The sequence below is a fragment of the Saimiri boliviensis genome, chromosome 11 (genome assembly GCF_048565385.1).
Source record: "Saimiri boliviensis isolate mSaiBol1 chromosome 11, mSaiBol1.pri, whole genome shotgun sequence".
NCBI classification, from domain to species: Eukaryota; Metazoa; Chordata; class Mammalia; order Primates; family Cebidae; genus Saimiri; species Saimiri boliviensis.
The window spans coordinates 32,395,798-32,411,212 of NC_133459.1; the positions used below are offsets into that span (position 1 = coordinate 32,395,798).

General features: G+C 43.0%; 1 protein-coding gene across 7 annotated transcripts in view; it reads right to left on the reverse strand.

Moving 5' to 3' along the window:
* Positions 1–15,415, reverse strand: part of CSMD2 (CUB and Sushi multiple domains 2) — a 620,269-nt gene that overhangs the window by 148,903 nt on the left and 455,951 nt on the right. The window lies entirely within an intron of this gene.

Below are 15,415 nucleotides of genomic sequence, written 5' to 3' on the forward strand. Positions count from 1 at the left end.
CTGCACAGAGAGAAGAGGCAGTGGTCATCCGGGCTCAGCTCCTTCTTTTCCAGGGGCCTCTGATCAGAAGGTCCTAACTCCACAAAGCCTAGCCCTAAACCTACGAAGCCTGGCAGGAAGGGAGAGAAGGCAGCGTCTGGCAGCATCCTTATGATTTCACCAGGCCAGCTCCTCCCACGGGGGCCCCCAGCAATGGGGACAAGAGTGAGGGGTGTGGCTTTTGTGCATCCTTTTCTTCTTATGAGCTCCATGTTGCCACTGTCAGACTACATCCCTCTCCTAAACCCTACATAGCCTGCAGACCTCTCCCTGAGCCCATATTGTTACCATTCTAGGTTGGAAGCAGAATACTGAGAAGGCAGGATCTGGCTTGAACAAAAGATATAGGCAAAAAAAAATTATTAGGAATAGAGGGCAGGGGGAACTGTGGAGTTTCTGAGAAGCTGGCTCAGCCACGGTGCAGGTAGGGGTGACCTCATACCTCAGTTTCCCAAAGTAGAATTCTGGAGATATTAGCTCTGTGTAGCCCTGGCTACAGACTACTGTAGACCTCAGGAGGCCAGGTAGGGGTCTCTAAGTGTGGGGGTCTGCAGGACACAGAAAGAGCTCTCAGAGCAAGAGTGCTCAAGTAGCAACCTGAATTTCTGGAACCAAAGATTCCAACAGCCAAATATATCTTGGCTACAAACTTGCGGGACTGTCTGTTAATCATTTTTTATTTTTATTGTGGAATAATTTTAGGCTTACAGAAAAGTTGCAAAGATAACACAGAGTGTTCCCATAGACCCTTCACCATTCTTCTATTGCTAACATTTTACATTTCCATGGTACATTTGTCACGACTAAGAAAGCAATGTTGGCATACTTACTATGAACTACACTCCAGACTGTATTTGAATTTCACCAGTTTCTCCATTGATGTCTTTTTTTTTCTGTTCCAGGATCTAATCCATTTATCACTATCTCTTTTTAAAAATATCTTTTCAAATTTTAAAAATAAGACATGCTTGAGGCAGAGAAAAGGCAAACAATATACAGATGTACTGAATTTAAAAGAAGTCTCTCACAGCCAACCTGTTCTCCAGAGCTATTCAATTAATAGTAGGTTTGGTGCATATGCTTCCAGAGTTTTTTCAAGGAGCACACATATACATTGTTTCCTCAAAATGAGACCATATTTTAAGTAGTTTTCTATAACTTTCTTTCTTCATTTAACACTGTATCATGGACACAAACATCACCCTCATTTTTTTTTTTCCTGCAGAAATGGACACAGTTATACATCACAAGTTCACATGGAACTGCAAGGAACATTCTCATCTTTGTGTAGCTTTGCGCATTTCTGTTCATAGTTCTGTTGACTTGCCAAAGTAATTCTGGGGGGAAAAGGGTATCTATTTAAAAATTTTAAAATAAATCCTGCTAAATTATGTCTCAAGTATCCTCCTAAGCATTACTTGATCATGCAAACTTCTTTTTCTCTTGCAATATCAATGAGTATTCCATGGAACTCTTAGGAATAGATGGAAAATGCTAGACTGGAAGCATGCATGTCTGTTAAAGGGACAACTTAATAAGTATATTTTTTGTTTCAATTTAAATTTCCACTTATCAGTATTGATGTTACTACTCTCTCTAAACTTCACCTCATCAGCATTAGATATTATAATGTTGTAAATATATTCTTTATGACAATGCTCCCTCATCTGCTAGACCACAATGGAATCTCGCTGGCAGTTTTGAATTCAGATGATTTGGTAAGGTTGGGTATCTTTGTGCATATTTCTTGGGCATTTGTACCTTTCAAATTCTTTATCCATCTTAATTGATGGATGCAAACTTTTAAAATTCTACTTATATATTATGACTATTATTTATCTTATATATTTCAATTTCTCCCTTTATTTATTTGTTTATTTTTTTTGAGACAGAGTCTTGCTCTGTCGCCCAGGCCGAGTGCAGTGGTGCAATCTTGGCTCACTGCAACCTCCACTTCCCTGGTCAGCAATTCTCCTGCCTCAGCCTCCTGAGTAGCTGGGACTACAGGTGTGTGCCACCATGCCTGGCTAACTTTTTGTATTTTTAGTAGAGATGGGCTTCACTGTGTTAGCCAAGATGGTCTCAAACTCCTGACCTAGTCATCTGCCCACCTCAGCTCCCAAAGTGCTGGGATTACAGGTGTGAGCCATGTGCCCAGCCTTGATTTCTCTTTTATGTATTTGTTGCGAATATTTTCTCCTAGTGTCTGGTGACTTTTTCTCATTTAACTTCGTTTTTTGGTATCCATTTTGGTATAGAAGTGTTTCAGTTCATGAAATCAAATATGTAATATTTTCCTTTAAGGATACTGGATGTCATGTTGTACTTGGGCAAACCTCTCTCCCAATCCAATGATTCAAAAACAAAACTAAACTTTAATCAAAATTTTAATACCTTAATATTTTCCTGGGACTTGTACAGTTTCTTTCTTTTCTTTCTTTCTTTTTTTGAGACAGGGTTTTTCTGTTGCCCAGGTTGGAGTTCAGTGATGCAATTATAGCTCACTACAACCTCCTGAGTAACTGGGACCACAGGTACATGCCACCATGTTTGACTAATTTTATTTTTTATAGGCATGGGGTTTTTCTATGTTGCCCAGACTGGTCGTGAATGCTGGGATTCAAGCAATCCTCCTGCCTCGGCCTCCAAAAGTCCTGGAATTACAGGTGTGAGCCACCTGCTGTGCCTGGCCAGTTTCATTTTTTTTGCAGCCAGTAAGTTCACTGCTCTTCCAAATTGACATTCAATTGTCCCAACACCTATCTAAAGTAGCCTTTTCCACACTTTGCCTACTGAAACATCTGTTTACTCCCTCCTTAGCATCTACCAGTCTATCTTTAGTGTACTTATTTGTAGACTATGCTTCTCCCTAATTATAACTAGATCATAATTTTCGCGAGCCTGGTACCAGGCCTTGCTTGCCTAGGATGTATCTGACATTTCGGTTGGTGCTCATGATACCCACGGATGATGACATGCTCATAGCTGAAGAATCCTGATTCTCCCTACTGGTCTGAAATGTCCCCTTAGTTGTTGGCTGTTTCTGGACTCTTTTCTCAATTCCAGTGCTCTCTCCTTTTCCTATGCTAGAATCTACTTGTGGTACCAAGAACATAGCTGCTCAGCTTACTTGGTTTTTCATATTCTCGAATTTTGATATTTTTTCCCTAAAACTTATTAGCCTATTTCCCAAATTTACTTTTTCAGATGAACTTTATGGTTACCAAGTCCCAAAAAAATCTGACTGAGATTTTGATTGGAATTACACAGGCATTGATTAATTTGGAGACAATGGATATCTTTAGGTTACCTATTTTCTCTAGCCAGGAGCATTGTAGATGATTTAGTTTTTATGTATTTTGGCAAAGTTTTATGTTTTTCATCTTTGTTATGGTTTTCTTCTTTACACCCCTCCTCTTTAACAGTCTATAAGTTTGCGGTTTCATTTCTATTGTGAATGAGATTTAATTTTTAGTTACATTTTCTAGTTATTTATTGTCAGATATCTATGTGTGTGTGTTTCTTACTTTCAGTAACTAGTTAGTACTATTAGAAACCAAAGGAATCTCTTGGATTTCCTAGGTAGAAGCTTTTGTAGATATAGGAGGGGATTCCTCAATACCAGGAGCTGTGTGAGGTTGGGGGCCCATATCTGATTGAAAAGAGGGAGAAGGAGATCCCTAGGACAGAGCACAAATGCGCATGCTCATTGCTGTGCCAGGCTGCCCCTGCCTTCTCTGCTTTCTCTGCGGTGATCAATGCACCGTGAAATCGGCAGCCAAGAGGAGACCGAGTGCCAGCCGTGTGGTGTGGCCATACGTGCTCTCAGAAAAGAGGTTGGTGTGCGCCACACTCATCAGGGAAGGCAAAGGGAAGTGAGACCTGAAGTTTGGGTAGTGTGAAAAGGAGAGTGCCTTCTTTGGATTTAATAACATGTGATAAGACCCAGAGGCAGAGAGGAGGTGAAGCTGTCCAGGAAGAAAGACAATTCCATACTTGATTTCAGGATGCCATAGAGAATACAGCTGGATTGAGAGAGCAGAGAACGAGAGTCTCAATATTAGCTATGGGAGTTTGGGCTTTATCGTCTTATAGTCAGAGACTGACTCTAGAGGCCACGTGAAGTCCCGAGGGTGAACAGCTGAATGAATGAGTGGGTGAATGAATGAAACCCCAGTCTGACAGGAAGCTGAGAAAAGCAAGAATATGGGGACTAAGGAGACATGAAGGACAATGTGTTTCTATAACAACCACTCTGTATCAGGCACTTTCACATTAGCCCATGGAGTCAAGCAAGCATCTTTATTTTGTAGGTAGGACCAATCTCATCTTTAACAACGAGAATACTGAAGCTATGAGAGGGTAGCTAACTTGTCCAAGGTCATGGGCTGGTTAGAGAGTAAGCTGGAATTGCTATTATTGAATACTAATCCAGGTCATACCTTAGTGCTTCTACTCTTTCTCCTGACAATGCTGCCCACATCTCTAGGAGGAAGAGGCTGTGATTGAGAGCCAGGCAGGGGCTGGAGAGGCTCTACCAATCATCAACAGTTTACTCGTGAGTCATACATGTTATTCAAGACCATGAATTAAAAATGCCAGTTCATTGCACTCAGCTTTAGCTGATTTCATAAACAGACAAAGTCAAAGCTTGGCACTGATGCTGTGGAGAGAAGTGCAGGAGAGGCGAGGAGGAGGTGGGGTTCTCTTTGTGCTCAAACAATACAAGTTGGCAACCGAAAGGACAGAGGCTCAAGTTCAAGCTTCTTTCAGCGTTTATTCACGTAAGCCCCTCCCATGTGTGGGATGCTGCAGTATAACAGTGAGGATGACAGGCAGGTGCCATTCTCCAGGAGCCTCTGGAGATGGACAATAACCCCCCAGACACAAACTCACTCAAAGATGATCAGATGTGTCCAGCACAGGGCAGGACATGGTAGAGTGCTGAGGCAGAGCATACACTTTAGACAGAGTGGCCAGAGAAGACCTTCTAAGGAAGTGGCATTTAAGCAAGATGCCAAGCCACGTGGAGAGCAGGCAGCGTGAGAGGTGGGAGGAAGCCTGTGGTGAATAAAGGACAGCATGTGCAAAGGCCCCAATGGAAAGACCATGGAGGCTGATGCTGGGCCAGGAGAGGCAGGCAGGGCGTGGCTGGCGGGACTGTGGGTGGGTGAAGAAGTTTGGTGTATTCTGTAGGAGCTGAGGGAAGTCAATCGTGTATTTTAAGCTGAGCTCAGACAGATTTCAATTTACATGTTAAGATGACTCTTGGTGCCTGGGTAAGAAAAGATTGACAAGGGCAAGAGTGGATGCAGGGAAATTAGCTAGGGGCTGCCACAGGGGTCCAGTGACCCCTTTCATTATAATCCTTTGATGGTAGCCAGGAAAGACTTGGTTTGCTAAACCCAATAACATTTATTAAGACTCCTACTGAATAGTTTTCTCATCTTATAGAAATCAGGGTCTATAAATGCTAATGAGCAGTTCTGATCAATAGAAAGAATTCCAGGCCAAAACAGACACGGGTTTGTGTGAGCAGCTCCCCTGTAGGTGAACACTGGGTCTTCTTCTGGCTTTTGATATCTTGAAAATGGTTTGTGGCCCCCCTTCCTGCTTGCACTGTGCCCCCAGGAGGGAGAAACTGAAGCGGAGGAAAGAAGTGAAAAGATCTTCCTTCCTGTTGATGACTTGGTTGTCTGTGGGCCACAGAGACGAAACAGGCCATTTCCAGGGAAGAGGGATGAAGTGTGTTGCATGTCAAGCTCTGTGTTGAGAGCTGCAGAAATGTGTAAGGCTCTGTGTTTGCCCTGGAGGAAGCTGCTACTTATTGAAGGAGACACCCAAAACATAATAATACGTGCAATAGGTGCTAAAGAGTGGGATAAATAAGATGCTATCAAAATCACCGGAGGAGAAAAAGAGCTAAATATTTGTAGAAAATCTCCTATGTGCCAGCTGCTTTACATGCATTGCCAAATATCCTCATACAACCCTGCAGTTCAAGGTGTATTTTCACTATTTTGTTGTGGAGGAACCGAAGTTCCAAGGGATTAACAGAGGCAACTAGCAAGCGTCAGAGCCAGTATTCAAACCATGTCTGTCTGGTATCAAAGGCCTTTGTTTTACACCATCTTCTTTTAATCTGAAGAGGCAAGGACAGCTTCAAGGAGGCAGTGTCTTTGAAACAGTTTCGAAGAAAGGAAAGTATAGAGAAATTGAGGGAGAGGAAGATGGCAAGAGAGGGAAAAGCATATTCAGAGGCATAGAAAGAGTAACTGGCCTTCCTGGATCCAGTTCCCCTCCCATCCTTTCAATACACCTTTTCGATCAGGACCAGGGTGATCTTCCTGAACCACTCCTCTGACCCAGGCTCTCCTCCTTCTCCACAGGATAAAGTCAGCCTTCCAAGGGCCACACCAAGTCTCTCCTGGGCTGCCCCAGTTGCCTTCTCCTGTTCTTCTCACCATTTACTGATTTCCTTCTTATTCTCTTGCTTCAGAGTCTCTCTCTGGAAGGTCTCCCTTCACATGCCCTTATGCCATCTGTAGTGGGTTAACTTGTGTCCTGCAAAAGGATATGCTCAAGTCCTTACCCCTGGAACCTGTGACTGGGGCCTTATTTGGAAATAGAATCAGATGTAATCAAGTAATGACAAGCAGGGGATACTGGGTAAGGGTGGGCCCTAATCCAGTGACTGATATCATGATGAGAGAAAAGAGAGAAGGAGATTTGGATACAGAGACACGGAGGAGACACAGGGAAGACCATGTGATGGAGGCACAGATAGCAGTAATGTGTCTACAAGACAAGGAATGCTAAGGGTTTCTGGCAACCACCAGAAACTATGAGAGACATGAGACAGATTCTTCCCTAGAGTCTTCAGAGGGATCCTGGCCCACTGGCAACATGATTTTGGATTTCTAGCCTCTAGGACTGTGAACAAAACACATTTCTTTTATTTTAAGCTATTCAGTTTGTTGGAGCAGCCTTAGTAAATTCTTCCACCAACTGGCTGGTGTGTTCTGGTAGGTGCCTCGCATCCAGTGGGAAGCTTTTCCACGGGCTTCTCCTTGTCCTCCCCATCCCCTCAGTCTGGGGAGATGCTCCCTCTACAGGCTCCTGCTCTATCAGAGTCATCCCTTGACTTCCCTGTCTTGCTGAATCCCTTAACTCTGGTGCCAGTTTCTCATTCACTTCTATATCTCTGGTGCCCAGCATGAGGCCTGACCTGTACTAGCCCCTTGGTGAAGGTTGTCTGATTGAATTGATGAGTGAACGAATGGCTCACCAGCTTTCAGGCACCCATGTGATTCATCCAAACTCACTCGAGAGGCAGTCAAACAAATCCTATATACTAAGGAGGATACTTCCTATTTCTCTGAGAGTTCTGAGCTCTCCCTTTACCACCTACATCCAGCCCCTTGGATCTTACAAGACATCTTTAGTGCTCTACACTACCAAAGACATAGAATCTAGCCACACAGAACCTGGCAGAGCTAGCTTCTGAGTCTAAACCTGGGAGAAACTGGGATATTGCAATCATGCTCCTACTTTCTAAATCCCCAGGCTTATAGGTTCCTTGAGCCTATAGTGATACTGATCGTCATACTTTAAATCTATGAATAGTAAGTACTAGGTTCAGATAGCATACCCAGCACTGGTGATGCAGATAGGAATATGGCATGCTTTCACCTCTGCATGTGGTATGATCTACAGTAAAGGTGTGTGCAGAAAAAGCCCCTTGCTTAGGCCAAGGGGATGAGACCAGGCCTCCTGGGAGAGGTAATGACTGAGCTGAGTCTTGATATTTTTATAAGAGAAAAGAGAGATGAGAGATTAACAGGATGAGTCAGATGAAGGGGGTGGGTGAGGAGGGTGAGAAGAGGAGGGAATGTGGGCAGAGAAAAGAGGGTATGCAAAGACAGAGATGTGATGGAGAGGCTGGCCCACCCAGGAAATGACAAGCTCTTCAGGAAGACAAAGCATGAGGTGCGGATGGTTGAGACCGGAAGCCATGGCTCAGGTATGAGTGATAATGTCCAAGCTTCAGAGAAGCAAGGAGTTCCTGATCCTCATTCTCCTAGTGAGAGCAGTTTCCATGGTGTTGGGGCAGGGGTGAGGGCAGTGGGGGGGGGTTCTACCAAAGGAGGGCTTTTGAGTTGGTCTCAGCATCCTAAGTCTGGTATCTGGTTTGCCTGGGTTGCATCTTGGGCACTCATGATAATCTGCAGTCTAACTCCAGCAAGTATGCCATCTCAGGTAACTGGGTCTCACTGGGGCCCTGATTCTCCCTCCCATCCCTTTGTGGGACTGCCCTGAAATTCTGCTTGCCCTGTTGGGGCTTGATCTTGACCTTATTGCTGGCTGCAGGGACACTCTGGGATGTGCAGATGTCCCTGTTCAAGTCTGAGATCACCACATACCTGTCCTCATGGTGTTTTCAGAGTTCCACCTCCCACTGCAACACTTTCCGCCCCACCAACCAAAAGTAGGCCCTAGCGAAGGGTGCACCCACTTGGCCCTCACTCCCTTACCTTTTCCCACCAACTCCCTCTGAGACTCTACTGTGCTTTGCTGAGGCAGTGTAAGGTTCATGACACTCAGCTTCAGCAACAGGAAGAGATTTTCTACCAGAGCCTAAAGCTAAGAAGCTGGGGGGAAAGTGGATTCTTACTGCAGGGGCCTGTCCCTCTCAAGTGTCATCCACAGGCAAAACTTGCTTCTGGGATTATGGTCCTCAGTTTTCTTAGTCTAAAGGAAACTTGGACACACTGGGTATTTTTTTTTTTAGAGCAATTCCCACCTCTCTGCTTACATGCAGTTTATCTATATCCCATTGCAAATTGGAAAGACATGCAAAAATGAGAAAAGAAAAGAAAAAAAAAACCATGGCACCTTGAGGTGTTGATTTCACTTGCCTTCGGACTGGGCCCCAGAATGTGAAAGGGCTTTGGATGTTCCCAAACAACAGTCACCACCGCAGGAACACAATAAACCCTTCACTGACATGAGTCATGATGGCAGATCTTTACATTAGGGGGAAATGGCATTTGAATGAACAGCTGCTGTGGGGGGCAGGGGGGCAGAAATCACTCCTGTCCCCACATGAGAATGCAGCTGAAATGATCCTTGGTGACACTAGAAAGGGCAATCAGAAAATAATACTTGTTTTATCAAATGCCCCCCTCTAAGCTGCCCGAGCTGCAAACCGACAATTAAACCATGATCATAATAGCAGACAATAATAATTAAGTATCACGCTATCCAAAGAGCAAAAACTGAGAAGACAGCCCAAAGCTCAAATCCAGCATTGGTGTCTGGAGAAAAATAAAAGGCTCTTCTCTTCGGGGACCAGCTGGCATTCAAAAGAAAAAAAAAAAAGATTCTTTGGTTATTTTCTAAAGTGGAAAAATAAAACTGGGCTTTGGGTCACTGAAAAACACCGCAGAATGTTCCAGGGTATTGATTGGTGTCTTGGACTTAGGCTGTGATCTTGTGCTCCCCTCTAACGTTCTGGGCAACCTCCGGCCAGCTTCCTTCTCTTCCTCATCACTCTGTAACCGGAGGCTCTGAGACTGCCTATCACTAGAGAGAGGCCAGAGTCTTCTCTGTAGGTGTCAGGGATTCTGTGAGGGGCACATGTATCTTTGTTCTTGGAAGAAATGTTTCCATAAAGTAAAAACACTAGCTGTGGAGCCAAAGATCTAGGTTCAAATACTAGTTCTGAGAGAGCTAATACGGTGACCTTGCAGAGCCTCAGTTTACCCCTGTGAAAAAAATGACTGTAATTTCAATCTATCAAGCAGTGTTGCTAAGAGTATTATTATAAATGAAATCACATATAAAGCATCTAGCACACAGTATTAAAAAATCATCAAATCGTAAAATCACCTAAAATAATTTCATTTTTGTTCGATTTATTTTTTTACTTAAGAGAGATGTGTTAAAGTCTATAAGGATTGTCAATTTCTCTTTGTATTTCTGACAGATTTCGCTTTATGTTTTCTCATTAGGTTACTTAGTGCAGAAAGATTCATGACTGTTAGCATTATTGTGGGCTATGCATTGTATCATATGAAAGCATTCCCTCTGTCTCTTTTAACGTTATTTAACCTTGAATTTTACCTTTTTTTTTTAAAAAAGAAAAGCAATATTATGATCCCTGCTTTTTACTTCCGTATGTTCTCATGCTATTCTTTTGTACCAATATTTTATTTTTAACATTTTGTTGTTCTTCTGTTTAGCAGCATTCTTTTCAGATTTATCCAACTCAACAATCTGTGCCTTGCAACATGAATGTCTCTCATGTGGGCACCAGCTCACAGCTCCTTACAGCTCCTGTTTCCCTGCCACACGTTAGTCAGTAGTTGCTACACATGTGACTGTAGGCGCTTCTTTTCCCTCTGCACCATCGTCTCGAGGCCTCTCTCTGGGAGCCTGTGTCTGCTCCCTTTGCAGACCCTTTGCTCAGCATCTGAGTCTTGCATTCTACTCAGGCCCCTGACCTTAGTTCTTTGCCAATCCTTCAGAGAAGCCTCAGATGACACCACTTCTGTGCTCTGGGTCATGCTCCCAGCCTCCTGCCCATCCTGTGCTCCTGTAACCTTAATTTGCTCCAGAGGCTGCCTCTGAACCCCCCCATTCTTTTCTCCCTACATGAGGCCTGGAGCCTTGAATTACTTTGTGGAATAGACACCTCCAGCCCCACCCAAAACCCTGTTCCCCACTGCAGACTAGCACTGGACTGTGAAGTGTGTGAAAAGTTAACCTTTATTGTGTTAAACTACTGAGATTTGAGGTTTATCTGTTACATCAGTTAGCCATTACTGCTAATAATAGAAGCTTATTTTCATCATCCTGTTTTATGCTTTGTCTTTTTTTTTTTTTTTTTGAGACAAAATCTCCCTCTGGCACCCAGGCTGGAGAGCAGTGGCGTGATCTTGGCTCACTACAAGCTCCACCTCCCATGCTGAAGTGATTCTCGTGCCTCAGTCTTCTGTGCAGTTGGGACTACAGGTGCGTGGCACCATGCCTGGCTAATTTTTCTATTTTTAGTAGAGGTGGGGTTTAGCCGGGTTGACCATGCTGGTCTCAAACTCCTGGCCTCAAGTGATTCACCTGCCTCAGCCTCCCAAAGTGCTGGGATTACAGGAATGAACCACCATGCCTGGCCATCTTTTATGCTTTTGTTTATTATATTTTCTTGCTTTTTTGGTAATATTTCTTAGTTTTTAAGCTTTCGTTAGTGATCTGCAGGGTCTACATTTTCTTTTAAACTCTACTGGAGGTTATCTTTAAGCATCTTCAAAAGTACTCCTAAACTTGTATTTTCTCTGATCGTCAAATTTAAGAAAAATAATATATCATACCATTTTACTTCCTCTTACGTAAGACAGTAAATCTAAAAAAGGTTTTACGTTTCCCTATGCTTTCCCCCCAACCATCAAACCATTGACGATGTAAGTAGGGACTATAGGCTCAAGTTAAGCACCATCTTTCATGGACATCAAAACTATAGGGTTTTCTTCCTAAACACCTTAGTAGGCCAACAATTATATGTCTGTATTAGCTTCCTGTGAATGCTATAACATATTACAACAAACTTGATGGCTTAAAACAACAGAAATTTGGCTAGGTGCAGTGGGTCATGCCTGTAATCCCAGCACTTTGGGAGGCTGAGGCAGGTGGATCACCTGAGGTCAGGAATCTGAGACTAGCCTGACCAAAAAGGTGAAACCCCTTCTCCACTAAAAATATAAAAATTAGCTGGGCATGGTGGCAGGTGCCTTTAATCCCAGTTACTCGGGAGGCTGAGGCAGGAGAATCACTTGAACCTGGGAGGTGGAGGTTGCAGTGAGTGGAGATCATGCCACTGCACTCCAGCTTGGGCAACAGAGTGAGACTCTGTATCAAAACAAAAACAAAAACAAAACAGAAATTTATTTTCTCATAGTTCTGGAGGCCAGAAATCTGAAATCAGTATTGCTGTGCTGAAATCAATGTGTCAGCAGGGCTATGTTCCCTCTGGAAACTACAGAATAGACTCTATTCCTGCCTCTTCCAACTTCTGATGCTGTTGGCATTTCTTGGCTTATGGCTGTATCACTCTAACCTCTACCTCTGTCTTTGAATCACCTTCTCCTGTATATGTCTTCCTTTTGCAAAGTTGCATGTGGTTGCATCTAGGGCTCACCCAGATAATCCAGGATAACCCCTTCAGTTCAAAATCATTAATTTAATCACATCTGAAGAGACCCTTTATCCAAACAAGGCAATATTTACAGGTTCTAGGCATTAGAACCTGACATCTTTGGGGGCCACCATTCAGCCTACTACAATTTCTAAGTTCCTCAGGAAGCCTATGAGAGCCAATTTTATGTGGCTTTTATGCATATCAGAATAATATGTTACTTTTGTAAGTGAATTATATATGCTGGCTGAATCAAAAATTGGTGGGACCAATAATAGCACTGACTTTGAACTTTAGCATTATGGAAAAAAAGTCTTAGGAGGGTTGTATTAGTTGTGGTGGTTGTTTTTTGTAAATGAATATTTTATAAATGAGACATGATCTGTGTTTGCCTGTGTGAGTTAGTTTTACCAAATGCTTGCAGGGACTTTTTATCATCCATCCTGAGCTCCCGTAACCTTGGTCTGCTCGAGAGGTTGCCTCTGCCTTCCCCACTCCCTTCTACCTCACACAAGGCCTAGAGCCCCAAATTACTTTGTGGAGTAAGCACTCCCACCCTTTTGAATGATTTTATTTTTCATCATGTTGTATCTAGTTTATTTTTTGCCTGGAAACTCAATGAATCCTTTTACTTTACTAAGGACATTTTAGCCCTGGTCATCCCACTCCCCACCCTTTCCCCAAGAAATAAAATAAAATTATATTTTATTATTCATTCTGCTCTGTTTCATTGCTCTTGTGCATTTGTGCTGCCTGGATTGGCACTCTCTCTTCCATGTTTGTCTACTTTTCATTTAGAGTATAGCTTGTCTGCTACTTCAATGCTTTTATTTCTTACAAGGCAAATGCTAGTATTGTAGATTTTAGTTATTACTGTGTGATTAATTTCTTTGCATTCCTTTCTCACCTTCATCACTGTCTTTCTATCTCAGAATCTCTCCTCCCGCATGTCATTATCCACCTTCTATCAGTCATCCATATTTCTTATATTTAAATGAGATTATTATGTCTGTACTCATTTAAATTTTCTTGTCTATTATAGTAAAACATTTTTAGAAAAAAATTTTTTGTGTTTCTTTAGGGAAATGGTTCTCTTTTAATGAATGGTATGTTTTAAGTGGCATCACACAAGTTTATTTTATGTATTTTTTGCTTATGTGTTTACTTATTTTTAGAAAGGGAGAGATCTCTACTGGTTCAGTGTGGTCAACCAACAGGGAATGTGCATTTCTTTGGTTGAATAGTTTATTCTCCTTCTAAGAGATGTTGGAGTTCATTTTTGGGATCTTAAACTGGCAGTCGAGTTGATGCATTTTGGCCAATTCAACTACTCAGTATAGCTTGGTTGGATTATCGTGTGAGGATAATTTGAAGTAGTTTGTGTTGCTTTCTCTAGAGGTGTTCCATGAAAACTGAATGGCCAGAGAGTGCCACCATTCTTAAAGCTACATTTATACCTATCAGGCTATCCACATCCTCTCCTTCAAAAAATGTTTACATTTCTTTTGGCTATTTCCTGATTTGTTGAAACCTTAAACATGATAAAAGAATACCCCATGGTGTGTTGCTTCTCTGTTCAGTTCCTTTAGGAGTTCAGCTCTTGCAGTGAAGTACATGGACCTTCCCTGTTTAAGGTTTAACTTGCTGTAGTTGCTCAGAAATAAACCCTGTGGAGGCTGCTGAACCTGCGGCCATAATTCCTGGCAAGAGCTGTGAATAAGCTTCACTTCTGGTGCCTTCTGCCTACTTTGGGCCAGCTGCCCACTTGCTGGCTAGAAGGAAGCAACACTGACCACAATGGGGAATTGCTGCCCTGTGACTGATCTGAAATGACAGCAGGGGAATCCAGGTTTCAGGCACAACCAGACGTTTTTCTAGTCCAGCATCCTCCCAAGAAGACAAGCTCCACTGGGCAGGGGTCCTGGCTAATCAAAACCATGCCCCCAACTCTTGCTACATGGTGACCAAAATCCAAGAATGGAATTTTCAGTTTTCTCTCTATGTTAAGAAGTATTTCTGTGGTTAAAAAACCAGGACGATTAGCCAAATATGAGCTTTATGGGCATTAGGAGCAGAAATCCAGGAGTCCAGAGTAAGAAGTTCTCCACCTTCCATAGGTCCCAGATCTCTGCAGGGAAAGCACATCAGCAGAGGACTGTCTCCTCTCCCTTCTTCCTTCCCCCTCCATGAAGCCAGCCACCTATAGTTTCAACTCTAACCACATCTGTGCAAAAGAAATGACTCCGTTCTTTTGAATATAGCCAGGACCCCTCAAACAGTGTTGCTAGGCTCCTCCCTGGCTTCCCAGCCAATTTATCCTCTGCACTGCTGCCACAGATCTTCCTGAAGTCCTCACGTCTCCCCTAGACAATGAGCTCTTCCAGAAGCAGCTGTGAACATTCATACCTTCCTCTCTTTCACATGCCTGGGAGGGCCTCACCTCCACCCTGCATGGTGAGCTCCTATCATTGTTTAAAGTGCAGCTGGAAAAGTGCTTCCTCTCTGTAGTTCCCCACCCCCAACTGCCATATAGAATTATGATCTGTCCTCACAGACACTTTTCTATTGCGTTTCGTGCAAACTTCTACTACAGCATTTCTCACATTCTCTTAGAATCTATAGCAGAAACTGTGGGTTGGATTATTTGTGCTTCATTTCCAAACCTCTCATTTGTCTCTACTATTGAGGCTCTATAAGCAAAGCAAAATTGATTTCCCACTTTTTCTCTGCCAGGGGTGGCAAGTTCTGACTAATGAGATGTAGGATGATATCACTAAGGATGATGGTTCTTCCCAAATACATAAGCAAGCTTTCATTAGGAGAGCATTCCGTGCCCTTTCCTCTTCCCTATTCTTTTAGACTGGAACACAGACATAATGTCTGGAGCTACGACAGCCAAGTAGGTAGCCATGAGGATGAAAGTCCCAGGATGGCAGAGCAAGAAGGAAGGTTATGGCTTCCTGAGGAGCGGTACCAAGTCTGGATGGGAACTTCAGACTCTCATTCCAGGAGAAAAATGAACCCCCATATGTTGAAGTCAGGCTTTAGTCCATTTTTCTATTTTCATTCCTAACTGATATAATTTCTATCTATAATACTCAGACCTTCAAGGGAAGAAGCTGTTTCTTATTTATATTTATACCCCTGTGCCTGGCAGAATGCCCAGCACTGAGTAAATGCTCCAGG